The sequence below is a fragment of the Sinohyriopsis cumingii genome, chromosome 1 (genome assembly GCF_028554795.1).
Source record: "Sinohyriopsis cumingii isolate HCF-2022 chromosome 1, ASM2855479v2, whole genome shotgun sequence".
NCBI classification, from domain to species: Eukaryota; Metazoa; Mollusca; class Bivalvia; order Unionida; family Unionidae; genus Sinohyriopsis; species Sinohyriopsis cumingii.
In genome coordinates this window covers 61741344-61761673 of record NC_142961.1, presented here as the reverse complement: position 1 = coordinate 61761673, position 20330 = coordinate 61741344, and the positions used below count along the sequence as shown (strand labels likewise).

The window sequence follows — 20330 nt, the reverse complement described above, 5'->3', positions numbered from 1 at the left end:
AGCAAGAAGAAGTTACAGCAAAGAAAATAGAGGGTGAGAATCAAACGGTCACAGTACTGTTAGACATTTTAGCGGAGTTAAGAAGTCTGAAACAAATGTATCAGACTTCTTTATCACGACCGAAGAGAATACGACCTTCCTGAGCTAAACACGTCAACCCTGTGACTAAGCCTACCGTACCACCCTTAGTGATTTCAACCCAATCATTATCATCATCAACATTACGCAGTCCAGAAGTAGGCCTTGGCCGTGGCAAAGGCATAAGGCAGTTAAAGTTGATTGCTTAAACTCACCCCTTCACCATGAAGAAAAAGGCCCTTTTCAGGGCCACCCACATTTCTCGAAAAGAAATGCAATTTCAATTTGCCAATAACTCAATAAAAAACCCACCCATTTTACCCTTATAGTACGTGTCTGTGTATGAGTGCGTGAGTGTACGTTCTTATTTTAAAATCAAAACTCAAAGACACTTACCTTTTATCATTAATTTATTCTTTTATCCATTGTTACAATCCAATTCACAATTCACAACATAACACTTTAATGAAAAGTTCATTGATTTCTTCTTTTCTCCTTGTTTAGTCTCTCTGTTTTTTGAATTTCTTCACCGTCACACTCTTTTCCTCTTCTTCCTCCTCGCTTTCTTCCCTTCTTCTTTTTTTCTCCTGTTTCTTTTTCTTCACCTGTCTTCTTTCTTCCTCAGAAGAATCCCTCTCTTCCTCTGAAGAATCCCTCTCTTCTTCTGAAGAATTCCTCTTTTCTTCTGACTCCTCTTGTTTCTTTTTTGGGCAATCTGGAGACCAATGTCCTTTTTCTTTACAATAATAACAGGTATCTTGACTTTTGTCTTTTTTATCCCCTGTTTTTTTTCTTTTTTGACGGTCTGGACACTCTGAAGACCAATGCCCTTTCTTCTGACAGATATAGCAAGTATCTTGACTTTTATCTCTAAAGGAAGGAGAGTAGTCCGTGGGCTGGTCTGAAGAGAATTTTCTAATGACCCCTCGCAAAGCTCTGACGAAACGTTCCATCTGGTTAGTCTCTTCCATCGTTGTGCTCGGCTTGAGAGTGAAATGAATAGTGAAAGGACAAGACACACACCCTTTTATATATGCTGGTCTGCTATGACTATAAAGTAGCTCATGGTGTTTGAACTTGAGTCATTTGACTTTTTGCTTTCAAGATGAAACGATCCCATTCATTCGAGAAGAAAGAAGAAGAAGAAAGTAAGAGGCAGAAACGTGATCTATCGCCTCGTACCAGGGCTGAAATCTTGGCACAAATTCATGCCAGTGATTTTGAAGAGGACATGAGTGAACCAGAATCCGAACCCTCTAAACCAAGTTCACCACCCTTAGTCAACCCTGAAAAGTACTATTCCATTCGAGAGACGGAAAAGCGCTCCTCTAGAAAATTTAGAACCACGGCTTACAAATACACAGTGAAGTTTAAAGATTTCAAGGCTGAAGTGCCGTTAGAGAAAGCAGAAGTGTTCATCACTGAGGTGTGGGATTCTCTGCTCACTGCACTCAAGCGACAATGTCAACCCAAAGAAGACGATCGCTTGAGACTTTCCATACAACACGACGGTTTGAAATCCCCTGTTTGGATCGAGTTTAGCACCCCTGCAGAATTGACTGCTTCCAAAGTCATGGACAAGATTCAACACGTACAACAATCTAATGATCAGTTTGACATCACCGATGGTAAAGCCACACTGGACATGACCCACGTCTCTCCTCCTCAAGGGACTGGACGCAAAAAGATGTTATTGGTGGACGACCTTCGCAACACCAAAAAGAGTCTCGTCCGAATTAACAACCCTCATGACCAGATGTGTTTAGCCCGTGCCATCGTGGTGGGACGAACCTATGCCAACAAGAACGACACGGTAGAATGGAAAAGAACCTGGAACACTATTCAACGTTCCGACCGAGCCAAACAACGAAACGAAGCAGAACTCCTGTTACAACAAGCCGGACTGTCCAAAGACACACCCTGTGGCATTCCTGAGATGCAAAAATTGCAAGATGTCCTAGCTCCACGATACACCTTGAAAGTGCACCCTCAAGAAATGCGCGGGCCTCTATTGTTTCGAGGCCAAGATTTTAAGGACGGAAAATACATTCATGTTTATCATCACGATGACCATTTTGATACCATTACCAGTATCCCCGGATTCCTGGGATACGGTTATTACTGTGAGAAATGTGACCATGGTTATAACAATCGAGAGCAACACAAGCATTGTGGATCGAAATGCACAGGATGTTTGGCCTCTTCACCCTGTCTGAGCGAAGAACCAGTGCCTTGTTCAACTTGTCTGCGCATGTTTGTCAGCCCTACCTGTTACCAACAACATTTGAAGACGCAAGGTTCACAGAAAAAATGCGCTTGTCAACTCCTGAGATTGTGCTCTACGTGTGAACAAGTCATACGTACCAATAATACCAAGGCACACGTATGTTCAGGAAAGAAAAAATGTCACATTTGTCACCACATCGTGGACTTGGAACACCAATGCTACGTGCAAAAATACCAACCCCAAACAGAGAAAGAGGACGGTCACAAGAAGAAAGGCAATTTCATCTTTTTCGATTTCGAATGCATGCAAGAGACTGGCATTCACATTCCTAATTTCTGCGTGGCTCATCGAGCGTGCGAGAAGTGCATTCAAGAACCTATCTTCAGTCATTGCCCTCACTGCAGCAAGATTCCTGGAGGACGTGAAAAAATCTTTCGGGGACCAAACACGTTAGCCGATTTTGCCCAATGGGTCTTAGACCCCGTCGACAAGACGTGGAGCCAAGAGGACATCGAACGTTACGGAGATTGTCATCGTCATGCCACGGTGATGGCTCACAATTTTTCCGGATACGATGGACAGTTTCTTTTGAGGTACTATACGGAACAAGGCACCGAGCGTCCTAAAGTGACTTTGAACGGAGCCAAAATCATTTTCATGCAAGTGGGACAAGTACAGTTTAAAGATTCGATGAGTTACTTGGCCATGCCTTTGAGTCAAATGCCTAAAACGTTTGGAATGACAGAAATGGCTAAAGGGTACTTTCCACACTTTTTCAATACGGAAGCCAATCAACATGCCGTTCTACCCCATTTGCCTGAGGCTCACTATTACGACCCCGACAACATGCGTACCGAACAACGAGAAGCTTTCTACGCTTGGTACCAGATTCACGCCTCGGACCCTTTCGACTTTCAGGAAGAAATGCTAAAGTATTGTCGTTCCGACGTGGACATTTTACGGCGTTGCTGTGGAAAATTTCGAGAACTGTTCATGGAACACGGAGGGGTCGATCCTTTGAAAGAAGCTTGCACCATTGCCAAAGCGTGTTCCTTAGTGTATCGACAACGATTCATGCCTCAAAACACCGTGGCTGTCATCAGTCCTCAAACGACCCACTTTGTCAAACGTCAATACTCGGTCAAAGCCCTACGTTGGTTACATTACTTGTGCGACAAGGAAGACAAGTGGATTCAACATGCCCGCAACGGAGGGGGCGAAAAGACCATCGGAACGTATTCGGTCGATGGCTGGGACTTAGAAAACCCCAAGATCGTGTACGAGTTTAACGGTTGCTTATTTCACGGATGTCCCGTCTGTTACCCTGACCGTGGCACTAAAAATCAGTTTTTGCAACGAACCATGGAAGACTTGTACCAGGACACTTGTCAGCGGCCCCTAAAGTTAGAACAGGAAGGATACCAAGTGGTGGAAATGTGGGAACACGAGTACGATCACCGTATGAAAACCGATCCCGAGTTTAAACGCCTCGTGGAAAGTTACCAGTTCATGGACCCGCTGAACCCGAGGGATAGTTTGTACGGAGGAAGGACCAATGCCACCTGTTTGCTGTACCAAGCCGACGAAGAGAAAGGAGAAGAAATCAAATACTTGGACGTGTGTTCGCTGTATCCCTACGTGTGCAAATATTGTCGCTTTCCTGTAGGGCACCCGCAATTGTTCACGGAACACATCGACCTGAAAAACATTCGACAATACGAAGGCTTGATCAAGTGTAAAGTTTTGCCTCCCACGAACCTATACCATCCCGTCTTACCTCACCATTGTCAAGGCAAACTGATGTTTCCCTTGTGCCGTACTTGTGCCGAAACGTGCAACCAAGACCAACCTTGTCAGCACAGCCAGGAAGAACGTGCCTTGACGGGAACCTGGGTCAGCGTAGAATTGTTCAAAGCTCTGGACATGGGATACCAACTGTTAGAAGTGTACGAAATTTGCCACTTTCCCAAGACACAACAATACCACAAGGGTGACCCTACTCAGAAAGGCATTTTCGCAGACTACGTGGATGCCTTTTTGAAACTGAACCAAGAAGCCAGCGGCTATCCGTCCTGGTGTCACACTCCCGAGGACCAAATAAAATTCAAAGAGAAATACTACGAACAAGAAGGCATCACTTTAGACCACATCGAAAAAAACGAAGGCAGGCGATCGTTTGCCAAAGTGATGTTAAATTGCTTGTGGGGTAAAATGGCACAACGACCGTGTTTACCCAAGACGGAATATTTGACAGAACCTTCCCCCTACTTCCAGATGATTCACGACAAAACCAAATACATGAAACACGTGGACGTCGTTCGAGAGAATTTGATCTTGGTCAATTACGAAGAAGATCTGGACTTTGTACAAGACGACCCTTTTGGAAATGTCATCATTGCGGCTTACGTGACAGCCCATGCTCGCTTAAAATTGTACGAAGCTTTAGAACTGTTAGAAGAACGCGTCCTGTACTTTGACACGGACAGTTGCATTTACATCCATCACCCAATTCAACATCACCCTAACATCGAAGGAGACCGTTTAGGAGCCTGGACAGACGAGCATCCCGACGACAAGATTCTAAGTTTCGTCAGTGGTGGTCCCAAAAATTACGGCTACGAATACCGGGACCCACAGGGAGAAGTGCACACGACGTGCAAAGTGAAAGGACTGACTCTGAATTATCGTACCAGTCGAGTGGTCAACTTTGGGGTATTGAAAGAAGCCTTGCAATCGGGAGAGGATGGAAACTTTAAAGTGACCACCTATCAACCGAACAAGATTGTACGTTTACCCACTCACCACATCGTCAGTCGACCCTTGGAAAAAGTCTATCAAATCGTGTACCAGAAGCGATCATTTCACCTTACCGTACGGTCACGTTGGTATTGGTCTGTATATAAAAAGGAACCCTAGGCAAGATCGATAGTTCATTGGGACTACCAAGACCGAGCGAACAAGATGAATACTTTGAAAGAGACATCGTTCCAGTTTGGGGATTGTAAAAAAGTTGTATCTTCCTCTAGTGTGACTAATACTGAATGGATAAGACCCAGGCATTGCGACGGAAAATGTCCGGAAGGAAACTGCGATTGTCCATGTGGTTACCATTGTAATTGCGTAACGGAGTTTGCAGACGAGTGCGATTGTGAGCCTTGCGATGTGTACGATGCTGTACGTTGTGACTTGAGCGATGCCGTAAAGCATCATGGGAACTTTAGTGTCCCTACCCCTATCATGGAAAGCGATGCTGTGCGTGTCAAACCTGTGGGATGCGAAAGTGATGCCGCTCGTCCTCTTGGACATTTTACTGGGTTTCGTTTTAAAGGGGAATGTCCACCTTCACGTCTACCCCCTTACGGATGTCATCCAGCCCTGAGCAAACTCCTACCTATGTCACTTAACCCTCATCGAAACGAACCTGTGAAAGACGAATATTCGTTCCCTGTGCGTTTGTTGGAATACTGCGACTTTGAAAATCGTCTTCAATCGTTCAAAGGAAAATGGCCAAAGTATCTGGGAGGACCGACCCCCGAAGAATTAGCCAGAGCCGGATTTTTCTACTTGGGTGAAGGAGATAAAGTCAAGCGCTTCAGTTGCGGTGTGTCACTTCACCACTGGGAACCGCAAGATTCGGCCTACGTAGAACATGCTCGATGGTCACCGAATTGTCATTACTTACCCTTAGTGGGACCGAGACATTGAAGTAACTTCTTACCATAATAATCTGTTCATGGATACTTTACAAGAGAACATTTGTGCTTTGCCTGTGGAGTTGAGAGAACGCATTTACCGAGAACTAGTTAAAATACAAGTGAAACGTAAAGAACAATTGCATCCGTTACGTCACCGGTGTTTGAACCACTGGTACCTGAATGCTATACAAGGACTGATTGAGTTGAAACTGTTCCATTGGACAGACATTGATCAACGACCTCCTGGTTATAAAAAGGAATGGTTTGGTATTGACGATTCTATCTACTACATTGTAAACGTACTGCATCGAATTCCAGAGGAAGAGTTAACGAATTACCAACATCTTTCACGCAATGTCAACTTGGTGAAAGAGGAAACTTCTGAACGAATTGTAATGTGTAGATTAGTGGTGAAACGATTTAGATTCGACAATGAATTAAAACCATGTTTGTGCAAACAGTACATTTCTTGTGTCAGACCAAAGAGGATTTAGTATGACCTATTCATGGATACTTTGCTAGAGAACATTTGTGCTTTGCCTGTGGAGTTGAGAGAAAGGATTTACCGAGAGCTGGTCAAAATACAAGTGAAACGTAAAGAACAATTGCATCCGTTACGTCACCAGATCTTTAACCACTGGTACCTGAAGGGTATAAGAGAACTGATTCGTCAGAAATTGTTTCAGTGGTCAGACCTTGTTCAACACTTTGAGTTAGTGAATGATTGAAATGTTCATGATTTTGGTTACTTCGAGATTCACCTACAGCAATACATTGAGGAAGACGAGGTAAAGGATTATCAACATATTTTACGTGGAATCTACTTAGAGGAAGAGGAAACTTCTAAACGAACTCTGAAGTTTCGGTTACAGTATGCAAGATTTAGATTCCCTACTGGAGAACGAAGATCTCTGGCTAGAAAGTACGTGTATTGTTTCCGAAACAAAGAGACTATAAAAACAGGCTGCCATGCCACGACTTATGTCACATGTCATCCAACAGATTCCGTGGAAGGAACTCAATGACCATATTCAAACCGTGGATCATTACCATCGATTATTACAAGAACTGTATCCATTCAATTTGGGACGACAAGTGGTGTGTGTCTTAGTGACTTGTTTTCTAGGATTTTGTTTACCAGCCGATTCTTTGTGGACTCTTTACGATCAGTACTTACCACCTCCATGGCCTTAAATGGTCACGAAAAACTCCTTTTGCTCAAAGCCTTGCGGTTTCATCTGGATACTTCTCGACCTCAACAGGAAAAAAAGATTCGTCAACTTTTAGCTACCCAAGACGTGTATGACGATGTGTGTGTAGCTTGTGACTTACATCCCCATTGGACAGATGTCCGTGCCTGGAAAGAATGGGGTTTTGAGGCTTGGACCCAAGAAGTGGCCCAGTATGCACGAGAGTTGTTCAAGGAAAAAAGTTACTTTTCAACCCGTGTTAGTGACGGTGCCAGAAGAACCCGTCACCCAGGACAGGACTGTCGTGGACAGGCCTGAAAGACCCTTTCGGGAGGACACTTGTGTGACCTTACCCCCTACTATAGAACTGGTTAGAACATTACCCAAAACATGTTGTTGTACAGACACTTGTGTTTATTCCACGTTCATAGTTATCATGTGCCTTTTATCCTTGTACTTAAGCCTTTGGCTTTTATGTATTTTTGTCTTTCGTATTCATGTTTGAAAAAAACATTCAATAAACGTGTTCTGAAAAAGTATATAAACTCTTGTCTTGTTTGTTTTTCGTGTCACAAGTGACATTTCTCACACCATGGCTACCTCTGCTGTCTCTGCTCCCTCTTCCTCTACTGTCAAAGTCATCGACGAACACTTAGATCGTGCCAGTTGGGAGGCTTTGTATCTTCGCCATCCCTTTAACATGCTCATTGCTGGACCTAGCGGTTCAGGCAAAACCGAATTCGTCAAACGTTTGATCGAACATAAACATCATTTGATCGATCGACCCCCTCAACGGATCGTGTGGTGTTACAAAGAGTGGCAATCGGCATACAGCCTCTTGCGAGAAAGTCAAGGCGATTCCATCGTGTTTGTGGAAGGCATTCCTAAAGAAGACGACGGCATCGTCTCTGACTGCCGTCAAACCCATTTGGTCATTTTCGACGACATGTTAGGAGAAGACGAAGAAGAAATTAAATTGTGGTTCACGCGCAAAGGGCATCACCGTAATGCCAGTGTCATTTACATCACCCAAAATTTGTTTCAACAAAGTAAAGCCCATCGCACCATCAGTCTCAATGCACATTACGTGGTCTTGTTTAAAAGCCCTCGAGATAAATCGCAAGTGCAAGTCTTAGCCAAACAGTTAGGAACGCCTTGGCTGACTCAGGCGTACGACGATGCCACTCAAACGCCACACGCCTATTTACTCGTCGATTTGAAACCTACCACTCCCGAGGATTTGCGATTTCGTACCCACTTGTTTCACCACTGGTGCCAAGACGGAGGGCCTGTCCTGTACACGTCTCCGTCCTCGACTTCATTTCACTCCCCATAAAAAAATCTATAAAAACCTCAGACCCTTTTTCGTCTGTCTCACACAGTGTGAACATGACGTCCCTTCAGTCGCATCTTCCCGTCAAATTGATTCGTGCCTTGTATGGCATCAGTCGAGAAAAAGATCCACAAACACGAGCTCGTGTCTTAGAAGCTAGTCTCAAAGAAGTCTTACGATGGTTCACGGTGACGGCACGTCAATTACTCCAAGGAATCATTCAGATTCCTCATCAAACCCAACGCTTTTTCGATCGAAACAAAGTCGCTTTGGTCCAACTGGCCGATCCCCGCATCGACACTCAAACCAAAAAACAAATCATTTTGAAACCTGGAGGGAGCGGTACTCTAGGAGGGGTCATCATTCGCTCACTCTTAAGATGGGATCCTAATGCCCCCAAAGTTATCCCTAAGACAAAAGTCCAACGAAGCCCCAAGAAGAAAAAGAAAAAGACCAGGTCCCCAAAGAGAAGAACTTCTCCAGTGGCGGGACCCTCCTCTTACCAGACACCACCCCAGAAAAAGAAAAGAAGTCCCCAGAAAAAGAAACAGATAAAAAGTCCCCAGAAAAAGAAAAGTCCACAGAAGAAAACTAGTCGCAAGAGAGGCACTGCGGCCAGGACGCAACCTTACACTCGCAAACCACGACCTGCCACAGCGGTGACTGTGTCTCCGACAGCCTCACGTTTATCCACTTCTCCGTTGATGTCACCAGGAACTGAAGAGTACTTGGAGACGTTAATCACACCAAGAACTTCTCCGTTGATGACCCCCAAAAGAACTTCCCCAGTGGCAGGACCTTCCAATTTAGCGGCAGTGGCTGCTGCTCACAAATTACCTTCTCCCAAAATCAAAGTCCATGAAAGATCGGGCATGTTACAAAGTTTACTGGATTTGTCCAAGCAAGAACTGACTCGATTTAGTCCGTTACGTACCCCTGCACGACGTGTCATGCCTGTCATGAAGTTGATACGCGGTAAAGACAATCAGTGGCGACGCGTTCCAGTATAAAAAAGGCCTGTGACCAAGTAGGGTATCAGTGTTCTTTTGGTGCTCCTAAAGACTCAAAGATGTCACCCTCCAGAAAACCCCAAGGAAAGAAAAGGAAAGGACTGCCACCACGTTTAGCCAAACATGGGGACCTGTTATCTGTCCTGTCGAAAGCTTCTCCACCCCTACGAAAAAAACTCATTCAAACGGCCTCCAAAGAGGTCATCGATACCGTGTGCGAATGTTGTTTGAACGTTTTGAAAGGCACAATCCCTTTGTCCAAACACCAGAAACAATGCTTAGGCAAACATCGTCACGTTCTTCGCCAAATGGTTCAAAAGAAAATTCCCATTCGTCAAAAAAAGAAGATGTTGGTCCAACGTGGAGGCATTTTGCCTCTCTTGTTAGGCCCCATACTGAAAGGAGTCTTGGGAACCATGTTGGGAGGACTGATGGGAGCAAGATAAAAAGGCCTTCGAAAGTCCCAAGATCTCAGAATCGACCCCTGACAACCCCATGGAAGGACGAAAACTAGCTTTAGTGCCTTACAAACGATGGATGGAATACCATCGGTGGCAAGAACAACGCACCCCGCATTTACCTCCCAATCCCAATTTGAGCGAGATGTCCCAGTTACAACACGAATTGCAGTCCTTGATGGATCGCCAAGATTTGTCCGAAACAGAAAAATCGCAAAAGTACGGTCAACTCTTGCAACGACTGCAACTCTTTCACCAGAAAGCTTTAGACGAAACAGCTTTACCCACTCTGAAAGATTTTAAGAGCTTGATGAAAAGTCCAGCACCATCACCAGTACCAGCACCAGTACCACCAGTACCCGTGACCAAGACAGAAAAAGGAGAAGAAGAGGAAGGGTTTCAAACTCCACCAGAAAAAGTACGCAAGTTAACAACACCACCTACCTCCAGAATTGGATGGATTAAAAAGATGATGGCCACCCCTTCTTCCTCACAAGAGAAAAAGAAAGTGAAGACAGAAGTGAAACAAGAACCGATATCCCCCGCTCAGACATCCTTCTCCTCTTCGACACCTATTGCCGGCCGCACACGCAAAGCATTGCAATCCAAGAAAGTCCCCCAAGAGAAAAAGAGTAGCATCCTCCAAGAGTGGGTGTCTTATTAACACACCAACCAACACAAAAAAATGGAAAAAGTCTTAGCCAGCATTTACTACGATCCCTCCCATCCTGCAGGTTACGCAGGAGTTCAAAAATTGTATCGTGCTGCCAAAACGCAACTGAAAAGTCTCCGTTTACCTCAAGTGCAACGATGGTTACAAGAACAAGCTACCTACACTTTACACAAACCCATTCGACGCAAGTTTGCCAGAAGTCGCACCCGAGTGGAAGGCATCGATCATCAATGGCAAGCCGATTTAGCCGATGTCTCTCATTTGGCCAGCTATAATCGTGGTTACAAATATTTGTTTTGTGTCATCGACGTCTTTTCCAAATTTGCTTGGGTCGTACCCTTGACTTCCAAATCGAGCAGCGAGTTAGTGCGAGCCCTGCAACGGGTAATGAAACAAAGCGGTCGTCACCCTCTTCGATGGCAAACGGACAAAGGCACCGAATTTCTGAACCAAGCTTTCCAAAAAGAATTAAAGAAACGTGACATTCATTTTTTTACCACCGAGAATCCCGAAACCAAAGCCAGCATCGTGGAACGTTTTCAACGCACTTTGAAAGAACGCATGTGGAAATATTTTACGCATCACCACACTCTGAAGTACATCGACATCTTACCGCACCTGGTGCAAGCGTACAACCAATCTTACCATCGAAGCATCGGACGTGCCCCGCAAGACGTGACTCCCGACAATGAAGTGCTGGTGTTCGAGCGCCTGTTCGGTACGTCCCCGACGAGGGCTGTCCCCAAGAAAAGTGGAGAGTTGACCGTAGGAGATTGGGTGCGCATTGGCAAAACCAAACGCACTTTCGACAAAGGTTACTTACCTAACTGGACGACCGAACTGTTTCGCGTCACTGGACGAGTGCATGGCCGTCATCCTGCCGTCTATAAATTGGAAGACATGAACGGAGAAGTGCTCAAAGGAACGTTTTATTTGCCCGAGTTACAACGTGTCACCAAAAAAGAAGACGACGTGTACGACATCGAAAGCATTCTCGAACGCAGAACCCGTAAAGTGGGCAAACGACGTGTCAAAGAAGTCAAAGTACGTTGGAAAGGATATCCACCCAGTTTCGATTCTTGGATCGACGCTTCGCAAGTCATCGACTATAAAAAGAAGAAGTGACCATCATGCCCTTTCACTCAGCAGACGCAGCTACGTCGACCACTCCTTCTTCCCCTAGTTCTTCTGTGCAAGATTTACAAAAACAACCCTTGTGGGTGTGGTGTGGAGAACGTGTGCCTAAAACGCAAATCGTCTTTTTCTGCCAAATCTTCGTGGTGTATTGTGTCATCGGGGCAGCCATTGCCAATTTGAGTTTGCAACAAGGAGACAAACAATTGTGGACCATTTTATTGAGCAGTTGCATCGGTTACCTGCTTCCTAATCCCTCCCTGAAATTCTCCTCGAACGGAAACGTTGTGTCCAGTGCCAGTGCCAGTCACCACTCCAACAACCACAACCAGAACCCCATTTTGGGCGGAGACACGCCTCTGACGTCCAGTAATATCCCCTCGGACAACCACAGAACTCTGGAATTATGAGTCACCAAAACCAATTTTACTTAACCTTACCCAGTGACAGTTCCATGGAGGTGTTTCCCAATAACACGTTGTGCTGTTACACGGCTAAATTACCTCAGGCCATCCCCTTAGATCACGAAGCCCATTGGGAAGTGGCTTTAGTAGAAATGATTCACCCTACACAAATCCAAAACATCACCGAAAAGCAAAACACTTTTGAGGTCAAAATCCTGAACCAACAATTACAAGAAGCCATGACTGACATCGGGTTTTCAGGGGACACAAAACAAGCCAGCAATCCACCCTTCAAAATCTACACCTTCAAAATTCCGGCAGGGTTTTATTTTAGTGGCCAACATTTGGTGGACACTATTGCGGACAGGTTCGAGTTCGCCTTTGCCAAAGCCCTGAACAGAATCAAAAAAAGTGTCACCCTGGAGTACCATAAAGTGGCTCGTCGCTTACTGATGAAATTTCAGGATACTCAACTGGTGTCCTTCAGGTTCAATGGTAGTTTGTTTGAAATTTTGGGTGGACATTCAACATTGGTCGCAAACAATATGAGCCCCAAGATCAACAATAATATGGATTTTTACAAAGCTTTTGGAAAACCGGTAGAACTGAACCAAGGACTGAATTTGATGTTCGTGTACTCCGATGTGGTGGAGTATAACGTGGTGGGACACACCTCCGTACCGTTACTGCGTGTCATTCCTTTCAAAGTGGATAGTACCACAACCAGTGACCAGGAAGGTGGAAACACTTACCACGTTCACCGCGAATTTGTCCATCCTCACTATTTACCGGTCAGCAAGTCGTATTTGGACACGGTCAACATTGCTATAAAAGGAGATTTGGGACAAAATATTCCATTCACCAAAGGAAAAGTCACGGTGAAACTCCATTTTCGAAAACGGTTTTCTCACGACTCGTAAGTAAGTCATGTATCCAGTGTACCGAGGGGTTGTTCGACAGCGAGGACACGGTTTAGGAGATATGTTAAAATCGGCCTTTCGTTCGGTGGCCCCGGTGTTGAAACCGATGGTGACACGCGGATTGCACGCCTTGAAAGATGCGGCACTGACGCAAGGCAAAGAATTTCTCCAAAATGTCATCATCGACAAACAAAACCCTAAAGAAGCCTTCATGAGGGCAGGCAAAAATGTCTTGCTGCAAACGGGCAAAGACATTTTGGGCCGACGAGACACACCTATAAATGCCCTGCATGCTACCGAATCAGGCATTCAGCAAGGACAAGGCAGAAAGAGACGACGAAGAAGAAAACACCCTTTCACCAGACTTCAAGCTAGAAAGGCCAAGAAAAGAAGAACCGTTCGAGACTTAGACGTTTTCGATTATTGAGACACAGCAACAAAAACAAAATGATGCACCGAGAGTCTTGCGCCTGTTCCAAGACGGAACTGGATCTGTTTGCCATGCCCCCCACCATGATGACGATGCAAGAATCCCAATGGGTGGAATTTCATCCCGTCTCCTCATTGGCCGATTCCGCTCCCATCGAGTTTGAAATCAAAGGACAGCCCGAAGATTACATCGATTTGAATAGCAGTTACTTGTACTTGAAAGTCAAAGTTCAAGATAAGGGTGGAAATGATATAGACACTGAGCCAGTAGCTCCCGTCAACAATTTTATGCATTCTTTGTTCAGCTCAGTGGACTTGTACTTGAATAACAAACTGGTCAGCAGCAGCATGGATACTTACCCTTACTGAGCGTACCTGGAAAATCTCTTGACGTACGGAATAGATGCCAAGGATACTCATCTCAATGCTTGCGTGCTATGGGAACCTGACGAAGCGGACGAATTTGATAAAACAACTCTTGAAGCTGACCCCAAATCAAAAACAACCACCAATGAGGGATTTGTAGAACGAAGAAAGAGAATCATGGGTGTCAACCAAAGTTTAGAACTGATGGATCGTTTGCATTTGGACATGTGGTTGCAAGAAAAATATTTGCTGAACGGGGTGGATGTTCGCCTGAGACTGAATCGTAGCAGTACCGCTTTCCATTTAATAGCTGACAGTGACGGTTACAAAACCAAAATCGAAGAAGCCAGACTCTACGTACGCCGTGTGGAAGTGTTACCTAAAGCAGGTAACGACATCAGTCAGACGTTAAGCAGAACGACCGCCAAGTATCCCATACGACGCGTGGAAGTGAAAACTTTCACCATTCCCAAGGGACAGCGATCCATGATCGAAGATCATCTGTTCCAAGGACAGCTACCCAAACGTTTGATCGTTGGCATGGTCTCGAATGAAGCCTTCAATGGAGCCTTCACTAAAAATCCTTTCAACTTTCATCACTTCAACGTGAAGAAAATCGAAGTCAGTCGCGATGGCAAGACCTTGTGTACCCGACCTTTCGAACCCGACTTTGAGAAGAAGAATTACTTGAGATCGTACTTGTCCCTGTACGAAGCCACGGGACAGTTAGGAACCAACACCAGTCACGGCATTACGTACGACGATTATGACGGAGGCTATGCTTTGTGGGCTTTCGATTTCACTCCAGACCAAGGCAGCGACGAGGGACATTTCCACCCTATAAAATCCGGCCAGATTCGTGTGGAAATTCAGTTTGGAAACAGAATCGGTGATGATGATGTAACGTTGAACGTCATCCTGTATGCAGAATTTGATAATACGATAGAAATCAACAGTTTGAGAGAAGTCATTCTAGACTATTAGAAGTCATGGAAGACTTATCCCTCTTTACCTAGTGGAGAAACTTTAGACATGGAATGTAAGGAGACCGTGGAAAAAGAAGAAGTGATCATGATGAAGTCAAGATGGCCAGAACAAGAAGCCCATTTAGTCTCCTGTTTTGCCAAACACTTGGTCGACAAAATGACGGAATTGATCAAGAAAAATTGCTATGGATGTCAAAACGATCATCCCAGTCAAATTCAACACGATAAATGCCTGATGTTGAGTCAAGAAGAAAAATTGGACGAGTATCTGGATGAAGCTTGGAGTCTCATCTCGAACAAAGACGTGTTGCACCAGTGGTATAAAGACTTGCGTGAACATTCTTGTCCACCATTAACCACTCAAGAGATCCATCGTATCGAAGCTCTCCTGAATCAGAGTGAGGAAACAGAACGAATAACCGTTTATTCGTCAGACATTTTCAAGCAAAATGTCAGGATCGAATTGACGACTTATTATTACCTGTGAAGAAGAAGAAAAAAACACACACAAATCAATGGATACCTGGGAACTTTATTACCTTTTGAACCACAGTTCATATACAGCTTCTTGGAATCCTGTCGTCTGTGCTAAAGATGAACTCCCTCATCGCAAACCTAAAGACCATCAAGCTTACGTGATCAACACGGACGACAGTCATCTCCCAGGAACCCACTGGGTAGCCGTCTACTTTCCTCAAGAAGGATGTGTGGAATATTTCGATTCGTACGGATTGCCCCCTTTGGAAGACGATATCATCGACTTTATGAGAAGAAATGCTCAAACCACCCGATTCAATAACGTGAAATTACAAGGCACAGATTCCTTGGTGTGTGGACAGTACTGTGTGTATTTTCTGCATCATCGCAGCCTGGGCTATTCCTTAGAACATTTAGTGACTCATTTTGATCCTCGTTCTTCTGCTAGAAACGATGTGAAAGTAGATCGATGGTTTTGTGACCATTATGCTTATCTTTCGTCTCAAGCTAGGAAACGTAGTGTCCATCAATGGCCTAATGATTTCCAACAGTGGAAATCACAATTTCATTCACAACGTTGTCAGCCCTGTTCAAAGTAGATTGTCTATTGAGAAAAAAATGTTTGTGTTTTGAAAAAAAATTGTTTGATGTTATAGTGTTGGATTATTGTTAAAAAATGTTAGAAATGTTGTTGTTTAGTGTTAAGTGATTTTTGAATAAAAAATGTTGTGTTTTGAAAAAATGTCTTTGTCTTTTGTTTAGCTAGAAGAATGTTGGATTGATGCTCTTTGATTTCTTACTATCCCTCTCATGACACTCACTAAACGTTGCGGCTCGAAAACCGTGTGGGGGATGTTTTCCTTCACGTCCGCGCTTTGACTTTAAGAACCGGGGTTGTTTCCAGTCTAACCATCCATTGTCGACTCATCCTTCTACGAAGATGTGCTCCAAACTAGCTAAGCTCAACGAAGCCTACGTGAATTTGCATAGGGTCAGACACAGTCTGATACCGAAGCCAGAAGAAATAGAGAATGTGAGAATGTTAAAAGTCACTGAAGACCTGGTAGAAGAGCTCTTCAGAGAAGAAATGAACAGGGAGAAAGAAGAATGGACAGAGAAGTACAGACTTCAGAGACAGCAGCAACAACAGCAACAGCAGCAGCAGCAGCAGCAGCAACCTGAACCTGACAGAGGCTTTGTCGATTGTCGTATCGACACCAAAGAGTTCTTCTTCTCTTTCCGAAGAAGCAGACCTATCGCCAGAAAGTCTATCCTCAGAGGACATCGCATTCTTAGAAACTAAAAAAGAATGCCATAGCAAACAAAAAAACAGCCCTTTTCAGGGCTACCCAATACTCTAGAAAAGAAATAACGATCAATTTGCCAATGTGTGTAGGTAGAGTAGTGTGAAAATAAACACTAACTCTTTATTAATAGTGGAAGTGTATGTATTTGTGTGTTTGTGTTAGTAAGTGGTTAAGTAAGTTGGTATGGATAGTAGATTAAAATGATGTTTGTTTTTTTGGCTGTTAGAGGTGTATATTTTGGGTTAGATTGGATTGCTTTGAGTATGTGGATAGTCTATTGAAGTGATTTATAAAAAAATTTATAATAGTGATGGGTAGCATAAAAAAGTGAGTGAGTGTTTCTTTTAGGTCCGCGCGTTGTTGTTGTTTTTTTTGGTCATGATCTAGGTAAGATGAATTTTATGTTTTTAGGGGATGTTTTCCATCACGTCCGCGCTTTCAGTATAAATTGAAACTCGCTGGGCAGTCAAGCTACCCTTGTTGATTGATCAACACAAGAATGAATAGCAGAATAGTGAAACTGTTAGAACTCCAGATGCACCTGGAATATGCCAGGCGCATAGTAAACGAACTATCAGCGGAGGCTATAGTAGAAGAAGCAAGAGTAAAGAAGGAAGAGGAGGAGAGAAGAGAGAGGGAAGAAGAGGAAAAGAAAAGAGAAGAGAGGATGTCGTTCAATATTCCCGAAACAGAGGATTGGGGTGTTGAAGCGAATCATCCTCCCTCTGCGCTCCCCAGAAGAAAGGTGAAAGAAGACTGGGGAAGAAGATGCATGTGTGGCGCCAGGCCAGGACGGTGCAACCATTAGATAGGTGCATCAGGAGTTCAAAAAACAGCCCTTTTCAGGGCTACCCAATACTCTAGAAAAGAAATAACGATCAATTTGCCAATGTGTGTAGGTAGAGTAGTGTGTATATAAACACTAACTCTTTTTTAAGATAGTGTGAGGGTATGCGTTTGTGTGTTTGTGTGTTTGTGTTTGTAAGAGCTCAGGTATGTTTGTGTGAATAGTAGATTATGGGTTTCTTAGCGTATGTGAAGAGTATAGTTAGGGTTTTATTATATGAAATGAGAAAGTAGGGGATGTTTTCCTTCACGTCCGCGCGTTGTTGGGTCATGATCTAGGTAAGATCAATTTTATGTTTTTAGGGGATGTTTTCCTTCACGTTCGCGCTTTGAGTATAAAACTAACAGTGTTGGCCATTGGAACCCATTCTACGGAATAAGCAAACAAGAAGATGCCAGCAGCTTCAGCTTTATACAACGATCTTATGGGAAGTTGGTATTGGATGGTAGATGGATTGAGTGTAGTAGAAAGGGTTGAACAGGAATGGAGGTATGCAGTGACAAAAGACTTCATCTCAAGACAAGTAACCAGCCTCCACTTATCCGTAAATATTGTAAAAGAAATGATAGAGGATGAGGAGAAGAGAAACAGAGGTTTAATTAACCCACCGTATGTCAAAGTGGGTAAGTTAAAAGAAGCGATAGATCATGTGACGAGTGCAAGGTGCTTTCTAGAAGACATTGTAGAATGGACAGATTGGTGTTTCGCGAAGTGGGGGTTAGAAAAACTTAAGAAAGCTGAAGAACTAATGAGGAATGTGCTGACCGAAGAGGTCAAGAAGATCAAAGAAAAGTGGTCAAAGGAAAGAAAAGAAGAAGAAAATAGAAAAAAAAGGGATGAATTAGAAAAACTGAACACAAACTGGATGAAAATCCAAGAGAAGTTCCGGGCCATGGGCCACCCGGACTGGTTGCCGGAAACAGAAAAGAAAAAGAAGAAAGGAATGATGGACAAAATAAGAGGATGGTGGAAGAAGTTAAGAAGTTAAAAGAAGAAGAAGAAAAAACCCAAAGGCCCTTTTCAGGGCCCCCATATTTCTCGAAAAGAGATAGCCTTTGAATTGCCTACCCCTTTTTTTAAAATTTAAAAAAAAAATCCCATGTTAAATTCCCCTTGTACGTAAAGTGACCCATGATTTATTCCCATGTTAAATTCCCCTTGTACGTATAGTATCCCACGATTTATTCCCATGTTAATTCCCCTTGTACGTATAGTATCCCACGATTTATTCCCATGTTAATTCCCCTTGTACGTATATGTTCCCATGATTTTTCGCCATGTTAAATTTCCATTTTACGTATATGTTCCCAAGGGGGTCTGTAATGCTAATTTCCATTGTACGTAACGTATCCCCCTTCACTACTCATGTCTGTTACAAAACAAATGTCCTAATCAGGTAAACCATGAACTTTATTTAGACAATTTCATTTACAAAATACAATTATAGCTAACATGTAATCCTAGTCATGTTTAGTTCCATGCTTTTATAACCCCACTCCCCACCCACAGTCTCTCACCACATTTGCTGCTTGAAGAAATACATGTAGTATTTAATTCTAAAATTTAAGAGATAAATGGTGATAGCAAAGAAAAGATTTCGACATTTATTTTAATATCATTTCCGATTTTCTGTTTGCACAATTTTAAGATAAAGTCATCTGAGATGAGCTGGATTATTATTATAGGGTAGATACATTTGAGACGAGCTGGATTATTATTATAGAGTAGATACATTAGAGACGAGCTGGATTATTATTATAGAGTAGCTACATTTGAGACAAGCTGGGTTATTATTGAGTAGATACATTAGAGATGAGCTGGATTATTATTATAGAGGAGATACATTTGAGACGAGCTGGATTATTATTATAGAGTAGATACATTTGAGACAAGCTGGGTTATTATTGAGTAGATACATTAGAGATGAGCTGGATTATTATTATAGAGGAGATACATTTGAGACGAGCTGGATTATTATTATAGAGTAGATACATTAGAGACGAGCTGGATTATTATTATAGAGTAGATACATTTGAGACAAGCTGGGTTATTATTGAGTAGATACATTAGAGATGAGCTGGATTATTATTATAGAGGAGATACATTTGAGACGAGCTGGATTATTATTATAGAGTAGATACATTTGAGACAAACTGGACTATTATAGAGTAGATACATTAGAGATGAGCTGGATTATTATTATAGAGTAGATACATTTGAGATGAGCTGGATTATTATTATAGAGTAGATACATTTGAGATGAGCTGGATTATTATTATAGAGTAGATACATTAGAGACGAGCTGGATTATTATTATAGAGTAGATACATTAGAAACGAGCTGGATTATTATTATAGAGTAGATACATTAGAGACGAGCTGGATTATTATTATAGAGTAGATACATTTGAGACAAGCTGGATTATTATTATAGAGTAGATACATTTGAGACAAGCTGGATTATTATTATAGAGTAGATACATTAGAGACGAGCTGGATTATTATTATAGAGTAGATACATTTGAGACGAGCTGGATTATTATTATAGAGTAGATACATTTGAGACAAGCTGGGTTATTATTGAGTAGATACATTTGAGACGAGCTGGATTATTATTATAGAGGTGATACATTTGCAGTTATTACAATATTTTTGTCTTCAGGGATCCTCTTTCATCGCTGTAAAGGATCTGTACAACATGTGGCAGAAAATGAAATAGGAAGAATTTGGAACACAAACCGATGAACAGAGATTGCTTGCAGAATTGGGATGACTTGGTAAAAATTTATTCTGTTGT

General features: G+C 43.1%; 1 protein-coding gene and 1 long non-coding RNA gene across 2 annotated transcripts in view; both read left to right on the top strand.

Annotated features, from left to right (window-relative positions):
- Positions 1–20330, top strand: part of LOC149806965 (transmembrane prolyl 4-hydroxylase-like) — an 82763-nt gene that overhangs the window by 4788 nt on the left and 57645 nt on the right. The window lies entirely within an intron of this gene.
- LOC149806966 (uncharacterized) overlaps positions 1–20330 on the top strand; it is a 28449-nt gene that overhangs the window by 4520 nt on the left and 3599 nt on the right. The window contains exon 2 of the long non-coding RNA XR_016421409.1: positions 20196–20310. This is a non-coding gene — a long non-coding RNA (uncharacterized LOC149806966). The remainder of the gene's footprint in view (positions 1–20195; positions 20311–20330) is intronic.